Consider the following 17,335-nt stretch of genomic DNA (forward strand, 5'->3'; position numbering starts at 1 on the left):
CTCTGACTTGGCATCAAATGTCAACTGCATGCAGTTATACCTTTTCTTTTTATTCTTGATTAGAAATTCCCAGCCTTGGCTGTACATTAGAATCACCTGGGTAGCAACTGAATAGAAAACCTGACCTTTGAATTGGAGTCTTGGGGGTGAGGATTAAATGAGATAGTGTATGGAATGCACCTGGAACATGGCTGGCAGGTAATAAATGGAAGCCAATAATTATGGTTGTTGGTAAAGCTTTCCAACAAGATTAGCTTCTCAAGAAACTATAATCTAACACACTAAAATCACGGGTTCCTGAATGTTTGGCTGTTCCATTTATGTAATGATTCTGAAAAAGAATTTGTATAACATTTTGTTAAATGCAGTATGACAAGATTTTTAAAAAGACCAACAAAACAAATAGTGAAGGAGGAGGGGAAGAGAGAAATTATTGAAAATCAAATCAAATCATTTTTAAGGAAAGTTCCAATAATTGAAGGAAAACGGAGCTTCCTAACAGCCAGGCAAAAGAAAGGACCACACAATGGTTTCATAGTCTGAATGCTCCAATAGGAGGAACTTGTAAGTTCACTGTGAGATAAACATTTCCTTCGCCCTGGTGCTCGCATCTGTCAAAAGGGTCTTTGTAAATGATAGTGCCTCTCACACAATGTTCTTGATTTTAAACAATTGTTTCAGAGACATTCCCCACATAGTGCTTTCCTGTGTGAGAAGCTGAAAATTGTTCTAGAAAGGAGGTTCTGTGGCTTGGCTCTAAAACCCTGCTCATGGTGCAACTTGTCCATTTCCTAGGACTCTCTGGCTACACTCACTTCGTCATGCCTGATAAAGCTGATACGCAAGTGCTTCAGAAAGAAAATTGCAGACCACAGCTTATATACTGGATGGTTCCAGGCCAGAAGCTCAGCGGTAAATCTCTTGCCACTTAATGTTAGGTTTGGCATATGAATAATAAAAGTTAATACAAAATACAAGTTAATGCAACTCTTCAAGAAGTCCTTGTGACATCTCTGGCAGTGCCAAATCTCAAAGCTATGGAGAACCAGACATGACAGTCCTTATCCAGACATCAGCTTGCACTGGGCTGGAGCCCAATTTCACAAGATACTACATTTTGTTCACCGTTCTTCCAAGGGACACACTAGTTCCTGTTCATTTTTACTGTTCACTTTATTTTTCAGGTCATCTCTCAAAGATACATTTCAGCTAAATATAATAACACCCATGAATCTTTGGAAGTGCAAGTTTTCTGGCCTTTTTTTGAGAAGACTTGTCATCAATACATAGAACTTTAGAGGAATTTCTGCAAAAATTTGTGAGTATAGGATAGGATGGAAGGCAGCCCTGAGCAGCCTAGGATTAAAGGCGTTAGAAGGGAAGGTATCTCTGGGAAGTGGCTAAAAATCCTCAGGAAAACTCCACAGCATATTCTTCTCCCCTCCCAGTTCAGAGAAACTGAGAATGGTGGTGAGGGTGGGCCAGCAGGTGTGTGCCAGAAAATGTTCATTAGCTCTTCCACATGTCACTGAATGTGCAGTTGGGAAGAGATGCACAGTAGCACACTAATATATATCGTGTTGCCACCATACAGGTACAATAGATGAAAAATACCCTCAGGAGCACATATAATAATATAATATAATAAGCATAATGAATATAATAAATGTAATATAAATAATATAGTATAATATAATATAATTATAAGTGATGAGTTTTGAACTTTATTTGATAGTAAATTTATGACCTAATTTTAAAATGAGACCTGTATTATAATTTGATTTTAAGTTTGTATCATTTAATTTTTAATAATAGCTATGTATTACAACCATCTCACAAAATACCTGAAAATATAGCAAGCTGATTTTTGAACTGGCTCCAGCACACCACTGGCAGTGAGAAAGGAGAAAATCTTAAATTTAAGGCCACTTTGGGAGCTGCATGGGCGTTGACATATACCAACTGGCTGTGGACCTCACCTGCAGGTTCTGCTTGGAAGGATGGTTGCTAAAAAAAGCAGAAGTAGCCCCATACTAGGTTCCTAACAAAATCAGTTAGGAAAAGCAGACTGTTTCTTACCTAACTTAGGGTTATCACAATAACATGGAAAACAAATTACAGCAATGATTATTTTTACTCAAAAGTTCTGCCTTATTCCATCATAGAACAATGATCCCTTAGTCTAGAAAAATGGAACTTTTTAGATATTAAAATGTAATTATTATGTTTTTAATTAAAAACTTTATTAAACTGTTCACTTAACTGCCCCCACCCCTCTCCGACAATTTCAGGCAGAATCCCTATGTGCTCTCAGTACTAAGCCACATACATAGTCTTTTGTGCTGCAAAAGTTTCACAGCCAATCACTGGGCATGTGAAAAGTTTTAGTAATGAAACTGAAGGGGACATTTCTGGAAGGTTAGAGAAAATGTCTTCCACATAAAACCAACTGACTCAGGAAACAGGAAGAATAATAAAATCAATTTTCTCAATGAAATTTGAGAGAACCTTGTATCGTATGAAAAGCAAACAATTTGAGCTCAGGTCTAATTGCTATCAGATGAAAAACTATTACCCTAGCAGAGTGCAAAATGTAGTGTTAGTAAAAAATACATTGGGTGCTACAGAAACTTGAACTAGAGAATGAGAGGAATAATTCTAGGTATCTTCTCAGAATACAGAGAAAGAGAAAAGAGATGACCATAAGTGAAAAGAGAAAAGACCCAGCAAGCAGATTGAGGAGATCTATTATATACATACTAGGAATTTTAGAATGAGAGCAGAGCAGGCAGAAAAGTACTAATGAAAGAACTGATATAGAAAGGACCTACCGAGTAGCATAAAATAATAATTGAGCCTCAAATTGCTGGTACCTCTTTTCAGACATGAGGGGGATAAATTTACAAATAGCCGAACAAAAACAACATACTATTAATAAAATATTTTATTAAAAAATAATGGTCGACAATGACTTTCGTTTATAGTACTTAATGACAAAAGATAGTGGAAGAATATCTACAGTGTTTGAGGAAAAAGAATTGTGACACAACAGCTATTTGACCACCAAATAATCGTTCATGTTTGAAGGCAGGAGAAATTTAAGATATACAATGCCTAAGAGTGACCACTATTTACCTTTTCTGGAAGAAAAAAAAAAAGTCCTCTAGCCAAATGAAAAGTAAATTAAGAGGAAGAACACAAATATAGGAGAAAAAATTTTTAATGGTAGAGAACAGTGACAGTAGTAAAAACAGTTAATATCCAAACAGTTTTTGTTAACATATATGTGAAAATGACAAAATAGTTATTGAATGAAAATACATGTATTGTAAAAATAAATTGAGACATTAAAGAACAATATGGAACTAAAAGTTGATGTTGTTCCAATAATCCTGAGACCTGGGGGAGGTAATGGATAATTGGACAAATACACACACACACACACACACACACACACACACACACACACACGAGGTCGGACAATTAAATTCTCGAATTTATTGCAACAATGTTGCTAACGTTTTTTTTATATCAGAGGGATTATTCATTATGAAGTTGTACCAACTGGACAAACAGTTAAGCAAGTTTACGATTTGGAAGTGCTGAAAAGGCTGCGTGAAAAAGTTAGATGACCTGAACTTTTGGCCAACAATTCACAGCTCTTGCATCACGACAATGCACCAGCTCACACGGCACTGTCTGTGAGGGAGTTTTTAGCCAGTAAACAAATCACTGTATTGGAACACCCTCCGTACTCACCTGATCTGGCCCCCAATGACTTTTTTTCTTTACTCGAAAATAAAGGAATTATTTGAAAGGACGATATTGCGATGACACTCAGGACATCAAGAGTAATACAATGACAGCTCTGATGGCCATTCCAGAAAAAGTTCCAAAATTGCTTTGAAGGGGGGACAAGGCACTGGCATCAGTGCATAGCTTCCCAAGGAGAGTACTTCGAAGGTGACTGTAGTGATATTCAGCAATGAGGTATGTACCACTTTTTCTAGGATGAGTTCGCGAACTTGTCTGACCGTGTGTGTGTGTGTGTGTGTGTGTGTGTGTGTGTGTGTGTGTGTGTGTGTGTATGCTCATATATATACATATATGAGCAAGGATATGTATTGATGCATTCCTTTTAATAAAAATATTGAAATTAATGTAAATGAACAATTTGTTGAATAAATGACAGAATAATCGCTCTGTGCTCCATCTATTAATTCCTTCCTTCGTGCTAATTCCTCATGACCACTAATCTGTTTACTGTCTCCACAGTTTGGCCTTTTCCAGAATATCATATAGTTGGAAACATAGTGCACGCAAAAGCCTTTTCAGATTGGTTTCTTTCACGAAGCATTCCTCCATATCTTTTCATGGCATGATAGCTCATTTCCTTTTAGTGTGGAATAATATTCCATTGTCAGGATGCATCACAGTTTAGCCATTCACCTACTGAAGGACATCTTGGTTGCTTTTAGTTTTGGCACTTAAGAATAAAACATCTGTGTGAAGGGTTTTTTTGTTTTGTTTTGTTTTTTCAACAACATTGTGTAAATACAAAGAAGTGCAATTGCTGGATGGTGTGATAAGAATATTCTTAATTTTGTAAGAAACCACCAAACTGTCTTCCAAAGTGGCTGTACCATTTTGCATTCCCACCAGCGTTGCATGAAAGCCCCTGTTGCTCCACATCTCTGACCAGCCATTTGGTATTGTCAGTGTTCTGGATTTTGGCCATTATAATAGATGTGTAGGGGTATTGCATTGTGTTTTAATTTGCATTTCCCTGGAGATAGATGATGTGGAACATCTTTTCATATGCTTACTTGCCATCTGTGTCTCTTCTTGCTGAGATGTCTATTAAGGTTTTGGTGTAAACTTTAATCAGATTTTTTTTTTCTTATTGAGTTGTAGGAGTTCTTTGTATATTTTAGACAACAGGCATCTATCAGATGTGTCTTTTGCAAATATTTTCTCCCAGTCTGTGGCTGGTCTTTTTATTCTCTTGATAGTGTTTCTTGCAGAGCAGAAGTCCAGGTTATCAATTCTTTCCTTCATGGATCATTCCTTTGGTGTTGTAGCTCTCTCTCGTTTTCTTTCCCTCAGTGAGCATGGAATACCTATGAGATTTTGAAAAGTTAAAAGCAAACGTCTAAGGGAGCACAGGATTGGTAAATTTTGATTGGGGGTGTTAGAAGGGCTTTTAAGAGATCCCATGAATAAGGAGGGGAAAGTTTTGAAAGGCATCCAGATTGAAGCTGGATGTGAGTGTGGAGGTGAGTGTGAGCATACGGGTGCTCACACGCACTTATTCATGTGCACGCTCCGAGGGGCCAATCACTTCCCTGAGGAACTACCATCTGGATACCCATAGGGGAATTTTCAAGAATTCAAAAGCACATTCAGATGGCAGGTTCCAGGTTTCTTTTTGACATTTTATCTTTGTCCTACCCTAAATCTCCCCATCTATCTCCCATCCTTTGTTCAGAGTGAAGACTGTGTACAATACAAGAAAGTCTTACAAAAAGAGACAGCTTCATGCCCTTGTATTTTCCAGGGGATGCCTTGAGGTCCAAACTTCAGAAACAGTCAAACTCTAAGCTAGTTTACTCCATACTGTGGCAACCCTAAAATCTTCACTGAGTCTAAAGGTCATTGTTTAAAGTTTTGATCTTTTTTTTCTTACATAATTCTTATATCTTCTGCTGGAAAAAAAAAAGTAACAGTGATTTATAGCTCAAAAGTCTATTTAAAGGGCTTAAAAAGAACAAAATATTATATATTATTTACACACTCCAGGCAAATTTGCTTCAAAGCAAAACAATTTCACAAGGATCATCATTAACATTTAATACATCTTTAAGGAACAACATTCTCATTTGATAGATGTAATAACTAGGTTCTAGAGGGTTAAGAAAGTATCTCTATGGTGGCATGCATGCGAAGACAGACAAAATAATTAATATCAGATCACAATAATGATGATAATACTACCACTCATGTTATTCAATGCTTTTTACTGAGCACTGTTTACATGTTTTACTACACATTAATCTTATTTAATTTTTTTCTTTGCCCTGAGTTTACAGATGAGAAAGCTGAAGTTTGTTTGTTTTTTTAAACACACCTTTTTTTTTTTTTCAATTGGGGAATATTGCGGAACAGTGTGTTTCTCCAGGGCCCATCAGCTCCAAGTCATTGTCCTTTAATCTAGTTGTGGAGGGCGCAGCTTAGCTCCAAGTCTAGTTGACGTTTTCAATCTTAGTTGCAGGGGGCGCAGCCCACCATCCCATGTGGGAATTGAACCAGCAACCTTGTTGTTGCGAGCTCGTGCTTTAACCAACTGAGCCATCCGGCGGCCCAGGAAGCTGAAGTTTTAATGAGGCTAGCAAAGTGCTCGAAGTATGCAGCTTGTTTGTGGTGGAGCTGGAATACAAACTCCAGTTTATCTAATGTCAGGGCCCTTGTTCAGACACATAACTCTGTACTACCTCCAGTTCCACAGGTATCACATCTTAGGGAACAGGGACCCACAACCTTGTCTTTAGAGATATGGATTTGGTGACAACAATAGAGATTCTTGCTGCATCTACTCTAGAATGTCATTCTTCATCCCATCGGCTACAGTTCCATCTAGCTAAGCACTCCCTATCAAGCCTGATTTCACTAACCAGCCTTCCGCTTAACTTTCCATGGTTACTGAATTCACTTCTCATTGATTTTTAGGCTATTTACTCTCTAACACTCTCATTTGGCCTTATATTGTATCTCCCATGTCAGTTAGAAATAATCTGCAAATAAAAGAAAAGCCACCTTAGAAATACCATAGTGAATATTACTGGAAGTTTGGAGGCAGGCAATTTCTGGAAATGGTTTGGTAGTGCAACTATTCCATCCACGACCGAGGTTCCTGTCATGCTTTCCTCTGTATATGGGTTTCTTGACCTCATGTTTTTTGCTTCATGGTCACAAGATAACTGCCCCACTCCAGCCATCACATTCACATTCAAGACAAGAATGAGAGGAAGGGGCAGTGCCAATGAGCCCTCTTCTAATATCTGTTCCTTTTATAAGGAAAGGGAAACTTTCCCAAGTGCCTCCAGCAGAATTTATACCTACCTCCTTGGCCAGGACTGGGTTATGTGGCCACTGCTAGCTTCCAGTGACATCAGGAAAGCAAGTACCTCACTTCTGCATCTATAGAAGATGGGCATGGAGAAGATACTAGAATGGCTGCTGGGTCAGCCTTTCACTGATATCTGCCATTGTGGCATTGTTGTCTCTTGTAGGTCTGTCATGTGGGGTGTCATGCAGGGTCTCAGCTCCTGCTCCCCACACAAGAACGCAGGATATGGTGAGGCCAAAAAGGAACAAGCACGGAGCCATAGATATAGGAGTCATACCACTATAGTCTCGCTGGTGGCTGGGTTGGAGACACAGAAAGCAGGAGCCACACGATCCGCAACCTGCTGTCCATTTCTCTGCCAACCAACCTCACTTGCTAGCTGTAATCCGTCATGCTAACTGCAATGTGCTCTTGCAGGCTCAGCCACCATCTTCTTGCTAGCCCCCATTTTCTGCTAGCGTAGCCACAGCAGTTATATTAGTGGCCAATGGCTCACTGGTTACAGCTGATGGCCAACTAGCCACAGCTGATGGCCATCCAATCACAGTTGATGGCCATTTACTACCTGAGCCAGCACCTTTCCACGTGAGGCCAAGAACCTGGAAACTGCACTCCTGGCTCTGTCCCCACAAGGTCTTTTTCTTTAATCCTTTGTCACCTCACATAAACGATAAAGTTCTTGAAGACAGAGTCTTTTTAATTCTCTCTTCACTGTGCCCCCTCCCCACTCTCAACATTATCTCACGAAGTTCTGGAGCTCATTTTTGGTAGCTTATAAATACCTGTAAAATTGAAATGTATTAGGTATAAAATACCAAGAAATATAAGAAATATTCTTTTTTGACATTTTATTTCCTAAAAACTCTATTGACACACAAAAATCAAAAGAAAACCTTTGAGAAATTCTGTCAAGATTTGATTATATTTCATTAATATGGGGGCAAAAATGCAATACTCAAAATAGAAGTATTGAGCCCACCACTTTCTGTTTTGGCCACATTTTTTGACCATTTCCATGATGGCTGACCCCCTTGCGGAGGCTGAGCAGGAAATAGCGCAGGAATGCAAACTAACACTGGCTTATTGTTGGCAAGACCGATCAAGGGTCTGCTGGAGTGGAAATTTGAAACTATTGGTAAAAATTGACTATTTTAAAAGTTACTGCCTCCATCTTGTAACTGGCAGATTGAGGTCTGACCAAGACACTATTGGCTTAGTGTTTCTGATGCATTTCTGAGCTTCTTAACCGATCCTTACTCATTGCTCTTTTTAAGTACCCATGACACTTCTTTGCCTTCTTTTTCCTGTAATCTGCACTACCTCCCTTCCCACCCCTCTGCTATCCCAAATGGCCTTTGGTGGGGAAAAAAATGAAGTCTGGAGTTGTAAGGTCACAGAATAGAAAGAGCTGCTGGACTAAAAGACTGAATTTTAGCCAAAGTCATCACTTAAGCTAGAAGTACTTCCAACTTACAGCAATATTGTCAGATAGGAGAATAAATCTGATGACACCTGCAGTACCCAACTTACAAAACGTCCTCTAAGATGGTGCCAGCGATTCTTGATCCCGGTATTCGTGTTCCTGTGTAGTCCTTTCTGATTTGAATAGAGCTGACCTATGTAACCAAGGGAAGGCCTGCCCTGGGGGAAGGCTAGTAGATGTCATGAGAACCTGTGAGCAGTCCTACCAAGAGGTCCACTTGGTGAAGAGCCAACAGCCAGCATCAAATGTCAGCCACGTGATTGCATTGTCTGAGAAGCAGATCCTCAAGCCCCAGTCAAACCTTCAGGTGATGCAGCACTGGCAGCTATCTTGAGAGTAACTTCATGAGAGCCACTCAGCTTAACTGCCCCCACATTCCTGATCTAATACAGCTATGTGAGCATGAGGTAATAACTGTTTTTGGAAGCCACTAATTTAATACACTAATATACTCATCCTTTCAGTATTTATTATCTCCGTTGTTCCTGATAACTACCTGTGGTAGGTAGGAAGAATAGGTATAGCAATCGATACTTCATAGACGACAGCGTACAGGCTCAGAGAGATGAGGCAACGTGACCCGGATCACATTGCCAATACAGGCTGGGGTCTGACCAAGGATTCTTATCATCTGATTTCTAGTTTGGGATATTTTCTCCCACGGACCTCTGCTATACCAGTGGGGCTTAAGGAAAGTGACACCAGAGTCCCCATTTCACTCCCTGCCCCAGAGAAAGGAATCATTGGCATAACTACTAGGCTGAGTTGTATTCAAGTTGACACCAACTTAGATCCCTAGTGTCTAACTAAGATCAAAGATAAGTCACTTTATTGCCATGGACATCCTGAGCTCAGGAGCCAGGCTGCCTGAGCTCGGTGAGAAAATGCACATCATCTCGCCAAAGTACTTTTTTTTTCTTCTTCTCCCTCTTTAAGCCCCAGTCTTCCTCCGGCCATCTTTGTTTTCCTCCAAAGAAGGTTTTGAAGTAATGATGGGAAGATGATGATTCTAGATGCTCGGTCTTAGCTCCCAGATTAGTGGTATGTCATTCTCGTATGGTTCAAGAGCTTCCCAGCTATTTGGAATGAAGTTTCGAGTAGAGAAGAAACCCCCATGTTATCAATGACTTCTCTTGCCATATTATCCCGATCATAGCTTCTTTCTAGTACCACCTCCTTTTCCAGAAGATTTTTGGTACCAGAAGATAGAAAATACCATTCAGCCACTGGATCAGGTCCACACTTTATAAATTCTTGGTTAGAGGGCAGCTTTCAAGGCTTTGGATGTATAACATGTCTTCCCAGCACAGACCACAGCAAAACGGAGGAGCGTAAAAGCTTTAATCAATCCCTGTATGCTGGACAATAAAACAGGGATTTAGTTGGGATATAGGTATTAGCAAACCATTTCAGCTAAAATTTTCCTTCCTGCAGTTGAATTCTCCCATCGTGGCAGGGATTGTCCAACCAAAACCTCTGGGCTACCTCAGGTCATGTCCCTCATTGGTCCACTTGTCCAACAGGAAACCTTGGTTCCATGTTTACAAACACAGAATGCGAGGAGATGTCTAGGGGCAAACAGGACTTCTGCTTTTCTAAAACATTACTTTTGTATAATTATAGGCTTTCACAGTTGGAAATATTTTTGGAAGTAATATAGCTCAACCATTTCATTTTACAGATGAAGAGACCAAGGACTAAAATTTAACGAGAAGCAGCTGGGGCTGACGACAGCCAGACTGTAGCTCTGTGTCTTATGTTCCTTCCCCACACATCTCATAACCTACTCACCCTGCTATCAGATCACTCAGAATAGTTTCTCTTCTGCCATCCCTGTACCTGAAGCTCACAGTTTGGGGACTCATCACATCAAGGGTTTGGGAGTAACCAGCCATTGGGATCACCTCTATGGGAATCAGTTAGAGCATTCTCTATGATTCAGTTTCTTCATCTATAAAATGGGTATAATAATATCTGTTGCAGAGGGAGTTAGGAAGATTACATGAGGGGCAAAAACTGTATAAAGCACTGAGCTCAGTGCCTGGCATGCAGAAAACTCCAGTAAACATCAGCAACTGATTGATAAGAAACGGTCACAAAGAGAAAGCATCTCTGCAGAGTAGTAAAGACTCACCATTGAGGGAGACTGACACAGGCCCATCACTTAGAAGTGGAGTCTTCTGGCCATACAATATTACAATAGGGCTCGATCAGGCCAAAGGGAGAATGGGGGCCATTGTAAGACCCCAAGGACACAGTCAGCAGCAGGTGGGAGAAGGGATGTAGACAAAATGAACAAGAGGGGAAAAAGAAAAGGAGAACCAGGTCAACATGTTACATTTAACTTCCTGTGTAGCTGAAAAAAGCCTTGGTTCTCCTAACCATCCTGAAAAGGTGGTCCTAGGTCAGCTCTTTGAGGAACAAGGAAAGGATGAAGAAAACATGCAAGACTGATGGCAGTGAAGTCTTTGGGTTACCCATGTATTACCAGGCTCTCTGTAAAGCGGGCACAGGGCTGGGTACACCCTCAGGCGCTGGGATTTCCCCACTCACTTTCTCTGGGCCTCAGCATTCCCCACACCCTCTTCCACAGGGCTACTGGATGGCCTCCAGGGGCAGCTGTGGGCTCCAGCCTGGAAGGATGCAGAAACCCATTCTTCCCTGCCCACTTCTGTGAGTCACACTCCAGGCGTGTCCACTACCACTTACCTCAGTAGCATTTTCTCCCAGGAGGACAGCGGGAGCAAGCAAGCCTGAATGGAGCGCTTGTTCACTGAAAAGCCCTAGAGGCATTTGTGGGTAGTGACCAGGTCTAAGCACCAACTTCCTAAGTAACGTGGATGCTTGAACTTAGCCTTAGATGCCACATCCATAAAATAAAGTTAATGAGACTCACCCCTGCTGTTATCCCAGCAAGGGCTATGGATCAGTGAAAGATTTGTTGTTAAAAGAAATTACCTCCGGATAGGACAATAGGTGTCAGTTAATTGCAAGCCATCCTGACTCATCTAGGACTCTCTGGTAGGCAAAAGAAGAAGAAAGAGGAGAAGGAAGAAGAAAAAGAGGAGGAGAAGGAGAAGAGGAAGAGGAGGAAGAGGAAGGAGGAGGAGACGGGAAAGGGGGGGAGTAAGGAGGGGGAAAGAAAGAGGAGAGTTGGGGGGGAAGGAACTTTTTGGAAGGCTAAGGGAATTAATTCTACATATAAGTGGGTTTCCTTCCCACTCTCCACACTCAGGAAAAAAAGACATTGGCTTTTCTCTCAAGAAAGCCTTCCAAAGAGACAGAGATCTGAGGGGCACCACAGGGGGAGGCAAGTTGATTCTGCCCAAGATGCATTCTGCATATTCTTGCTCTAAAGACAATCTCCCTGCCTGGTTTGTGATTCTTTTTAGGTCGCCCTGAAAAGTTTTGGGTACATAAGACCATTTGTCTGTTTGGAGAACCAACCAGCTCAGTGGAATAGATAAGCCAGTGTGGTTTTCCTTGAAAGAACGGATGCTTCCCCGGAATTCTCTCATGCTTTCTAATGTTCTATACCAGTGTTTCTCAAAGTATTTTTCCCTAGGAATTTGTAAGAAAATTAAATTCTTGGATTCTGCTGAGAACTACCAAATCAGAAATTCTGGGGGTGGGACCCAGCAATCTCTGCTATAACAAGCCAGCTAGGTAATTCTGATGCTTGGTCAAAGTTTGGCTAAATAATTGTTCTACACCAGTGCCCCTGAAATTTTAACATGCATATAAAGCATCTAAGATTGTGTTAACCTTCAGGATTTGATTCAGAAAGTCTAGGTGAGGCCTGAGACTCCACACTTCTCTTGAGCTCCAACGGCTTGCTTATGCTCTGGGCTTCTGACTACATTTTGAGAAGCAAAGCTCTACATCAGAATTCTCATGAAAATATCCGGGGAGATTTTTAGACTATCAATGCTTGAGCCTCACCCCAGAAATGCTAATTCAATTGGTCTAAGTTTGTATCCCACCCCCCCCCCACTGGCGTTTAAAAAAACCTCCTCAGGTAGTTCTAACCAGGGTGAAAACTGCTGCTTACACTTTCAACTTTATTGCATTCCTTTTACACTGCTTTGATTCCCATTTTACACTCACTTAGGAGTACGTGCATTTTAAGCACCTGATCATTGTAAATGCATGCCAATGAAGGACCTAGCCTAGTGATTTAAGGGTGGGGAGAACTTGAAGCATTGAAGAAGGGTGGGGAGACTGTGGAAGGGCTACAAAGTCGAGAGACTGGAGGTGCTGATGCCAGACTGTTTCAAGTCTTACCTCAGGGTTTCCTACTGTTTCTTTGAGGATCAAAAGGAATTTTTCAGTTGTAGGAGGTGTCAAGAAGCACAGGGAAAGACTGAAATGGGCAAAAAAATATTACTGGGTGTATCGGATAGCACACTGGGTTATCTTTGCCTTTCAATGAAAGCACAACTATAAATTGTAGAATACTGTTAGTAATACAAACCATGTTTTCATAGAAATGTAAATTATGTGGAGATATACTCAATTATTATCCTGTAGATATTGGCCAATTTCATATCCACCTATCCCATCATTTCAGCATTCCTAATGGCCTATGTATGTGTGTGGGATTTAAAAATTCATCTTTGAAACTGTTGTGCCACTTTATGAGTTCCTTAATTAATTCATGAGTTAAGTAAAATCTTTGACATGTTTATTTTATATTTGTAGAAGGTCGTGACTTCACCACTAAAAAAACAAAAAATTAACCTTTAAGAAAGGGAATGAACTTCATTGTGTAGTTGTTGTCGGCTGAATAATGGCTTCCAGAGATGTCCATTCCCTAATCCCCACAATGTCTGAATATATTACTTTCCTTGGTAAAAGGGACTCTCTAGATGTGATGAAATTAAGGATCTTGAGATGGAAAGACTATCACGGATTATTTGGGGCTTGGAGGCAGGGGGTGGAGGGATATAGTCGCAAGAAATCCTAATAAAAGGGAGAGAAAATGATCACAGTCAGAGAGGAGCTATGAAGCAGAGGTTGGAGTGATGAGCAGGAGGGGCCTCAGCCAACGAAGCAGGAGGTCTCGAACGATGGAAACGGCAAGGACACAGAATTCTCCCTCAGAGCTTTCTGAAGGCCTGCAAGCTCTACCTTGATTGTAGCCCTTGCGACCTATTTTGGACTTCCGACTGCTAGCATTGTGAGATAATAAATTCGTACCTTTGTAGTTTGTTAGAGCAGCAATGGGAAACGAATACAGTAGTGGTCCTAAGACTGCATCTGGCGCCCCTTAAAGGTGAGGAGTCACATGACAGTGGTAATGATATGCGATGATGCTTCCAGCCGTGCTGCTGCCTCTGGTTTTCTCCGGCTGCAAGGGGAGGCCTTGACATAGCAGACTCCCTCTAACCTTCTCTCTGGCTTGGTGTTCCAGCTTCCCTGGATGAACCAGTAAATGCCACCCTATTTTTCATGACCATTGAGTTAATCATCCCTTCTTTCCTCTCTCAATCATACTTATAAAAAAATGATATTACTGAGGTTTAAGCCCTCAATTCTTAGGGGCTCTCAGAAGCATTCCTCAGCCTTTTCCCACCCTCTCTAACTTATTATTCTTGTAATTCCCCAGTGAGGATACCAAAGGACCATGACACATGTCACTCGTTGAAAGTCAGCAAGTGATTGGCTGAGCCTCTCATCCTTCCAAGGAATTCGGTAGCTCTGGCCTGACTCCTCGTTTAATGGAATACTCTCAACATGCACTTCCCACTGCAAAGGGATGAACTACAAAATGCTGCTTGGTCCCTGAACTCGGTCTTCCTGTCCTCTTATCCAAAATCCAGGTATTTCTCTTACTCTTCTAAACATTCTTTGAACTTTAAGATTCTTCACTTCTTTCCCATTTACAAAAGCGGTGATTGAAACACCTGTCTGCTGTATGAACTGCTGAAACCAGAGAACCACAAAGAAATGGAGTCCTTGACCCTTGGACGTTCACAATTTAAGACATGGACAAACTAGGCCACTTAACGTAAACATTAAACGGTGAATAGAGAAGAAAGAATTTACCCATTTAGGTCAAGGGTAAGTGCATAAAGGGTGTAGAGCTGGGCTGAGTGAGTAGCTGGGGTGGGAAGTGTGGGAGGGGGCACCCAAGTTTCAAGTCCAGGCAGGAGGAAGTGGGAAGTTATCTATGTTCCAGTGGTCAGTGCTGGGAAGAGCTTTGTGAAGGGGGTGACATGTCATGGCTGGCAATGAACCTCTTGGCAGGGGGTAGTAAGTTAAGAGAAGATGCACTCCAGACGTCTGCAGTTCAGTGGGTCCCCAGGAGGACATCGTTTAAGGGGGCACAGGCCCACAAAGTTTCAAAGCAGAGTGAGTCAGCAGATGCTGTTTGCTCCTAATAAGAGCCCTGCAGACAGACCTCTCTAGGAGAAACAAAATCAAGTTCCAGCTGTATCAGCTAGTATGGTTGATTTTCAGCCAATTGCACCTAGAGTGAGCTGGAAAAAGTACCAATTAGCTGTTTTGATTTAGCAGCAGTCAGAAAAATAACCCCAAGCTCAGCCTATCTCCAATCTTAACTTGTCATTTCTCCCAGCTAGACAAGTGGAGAGACAGTGCTGTATGAAATCCCACCAACCTTGGCCTGTGAATTATGCACCCTGACCACAAGGAAATAGCAAGACTCTGTCAGCACCTGCACTAATGCATCAGGGGAAGTATTGAGACTGTCGTCCTTCCAACCTTAAAGGAAACAGGCCGAGGAGGGGGGGGTGATTTCCACACATGTGAAGACTTAGAGAGGAAGGCTAACAACAAAATATTAGTGAAACAAGTCTGGTTTTAAATAGATACATTAATCAGGAAACTTAATTCTCTCTCTCTCTCTCTCTCTCTCTCTCTCTCTCTCTCTCTCTCTCTCTCTCTCTCTCTCTCTCTCTCTCTCTCTCTCTCCTGTCCACTCCTCAGAGGCATCTACTTTTAACTCTTTGAGGTGTGTCTTTGGGTATCTACCACTGTAGTTCTAAACAATATTCCTATACTTATAGCTCTTGGTTTATAATTTTGGCATAATCTACTTAATTTTTATTATGGTGGATGAGCATTTTAGTTCCCATATTCCTTCAGTGTAGTTGTAGTCATAATTTTTGGTTAAATTCACATTTAGTGTTTTCATTATTTTTGACTGCTGTTCACTTCTAAGCCAAGTAACATACACTACTTACATTCCCTATATTGTATAACTTTTGGTTTTTCCTGCAGTTAATTATTACCTAATTTTTTATTTGCTTAGGGTTATTTTTTCAATCAATGGCAAACTCTTTCCATGTCTTCCTATAGCTGTGTACCATGGCTTTCAATACAATGTTTCCCATCTTCAAACCCATCAGACAACTGTAAGTTCCCCTCTCTCTCTGGATATCTTCCTCCCGGAGCCCTCTGCACCCCCACTTCTCTGCCCCCTTTTGGGCTGGCTGTCTTCTATTCTTGCTGCACAGCTGTTGTTCAGGGACTTCCCTTTGCCATCATCCAGGGAATTCCCTTCATTTCCTTCCTGTGTGTATCTCCTGTTTCATAAACTCCCATCTTTCTCTTAGTTTATACCCTATTTGGGTTAGTACATCCTTCAATGGTTTTCTGAAAAAGTGGGTAGGGTATTTATTTGGAATTCAGTCGTCCAAATAACTTTTATGTAGCTTTTAATCATCCCACTTATCTTTTTCAGCCTTCCCCAGCCAATCTCTCCCCATATTTTACAATACTTGGTGTCTCCAATTTTGATGCCTTTCCAAAGTTTTATAGGCGAATGGGCTTAATTTAGTTCCTCCTCCGTAGACCTTTAGTTTTGACCTTGTGTTGTTTTGCTAAGTCATATACCAATCTTCCACCTCCTTTTTGTCTCCATATCTTATGTTTCAGGGTTTCATTTGGCTTCTAGTGTCATGAAAGGCAGTGTTGCTGTTTTCTGTAATTCTTGTTATTAAAGGGATGAGTTTTGAGAGGAGAGTGGGGCATTGTCACTCTGCTGTTAAGTCCCATGTTCCTTGATCACTGGGTGTTCTCCAGAGCTGGCTTCAGGAAAGCTTGTGATAAATGCTCTTTATTCAATAACTGTCCCTCAAGGCCAGTTTGTAATTATCTCTCTGGTCAATTGATGTCCTGAAGTCCTAAGAATTGGGATCATTTTGTCAAATCTCAAGGCTCAGGCTTGCTTTTGTCCAGCGGCAAGGTCAACTTTGATCCTAGTAGGACATTCTCCATCCTTGGCTGGATGGTAACCAAATATTCACGTGCCTAGCAATCACCTAGGATACTTGTTCAAAAAAGAGAGAAAAAGAATAGAAAAAGAAAGAAATTCCCAGGGATTCTGAATCAGTAGGATCCAGAAGTTTACCATTTTAAAATTAGCCAGGCAAGAGGTCATCAGACTTCACTTTGATCAGCACTTATGACAACTTTCATCACGTACAAGTCAAAGGTGCTGGGCTCTCTCCTTGCACTGCTGTCCAACGTGCCTTTTGCTTTACTTCTTAATTGATAAAGAAACTTCAGTTAGAGCGCAATGTACTTGACTTGTAAAATAGTTACTTGTCGGTCTTGTTCTGTAATCATGTTACAACTTGTCCTTATTATATAATTATTTACAATTCCTAAGTTGTGATTTGATTCTAGTGCCTGAACCCACCCAACATCCCCAATGAACACTTGAGAAGCTCTGGAAACAATAATAAACCAACTCTTGC

Source organism: Rhinolophus sinicus, chromosome 3 (assembly GCF_057876585.1).
Source record: "Rhinolophus sinicus isolate RSI-liver-muscle chromosome 3, RSI-T2T, whole genome shotgun sequence".
NCBI classification, from domain to species: domain Eukaryota; kingdom Metazoa; phylum Chordata; class Mammalia; order Chiroptera; family Rhinolophidae; genus Rhinolophus; species Rhinolophus sinicus.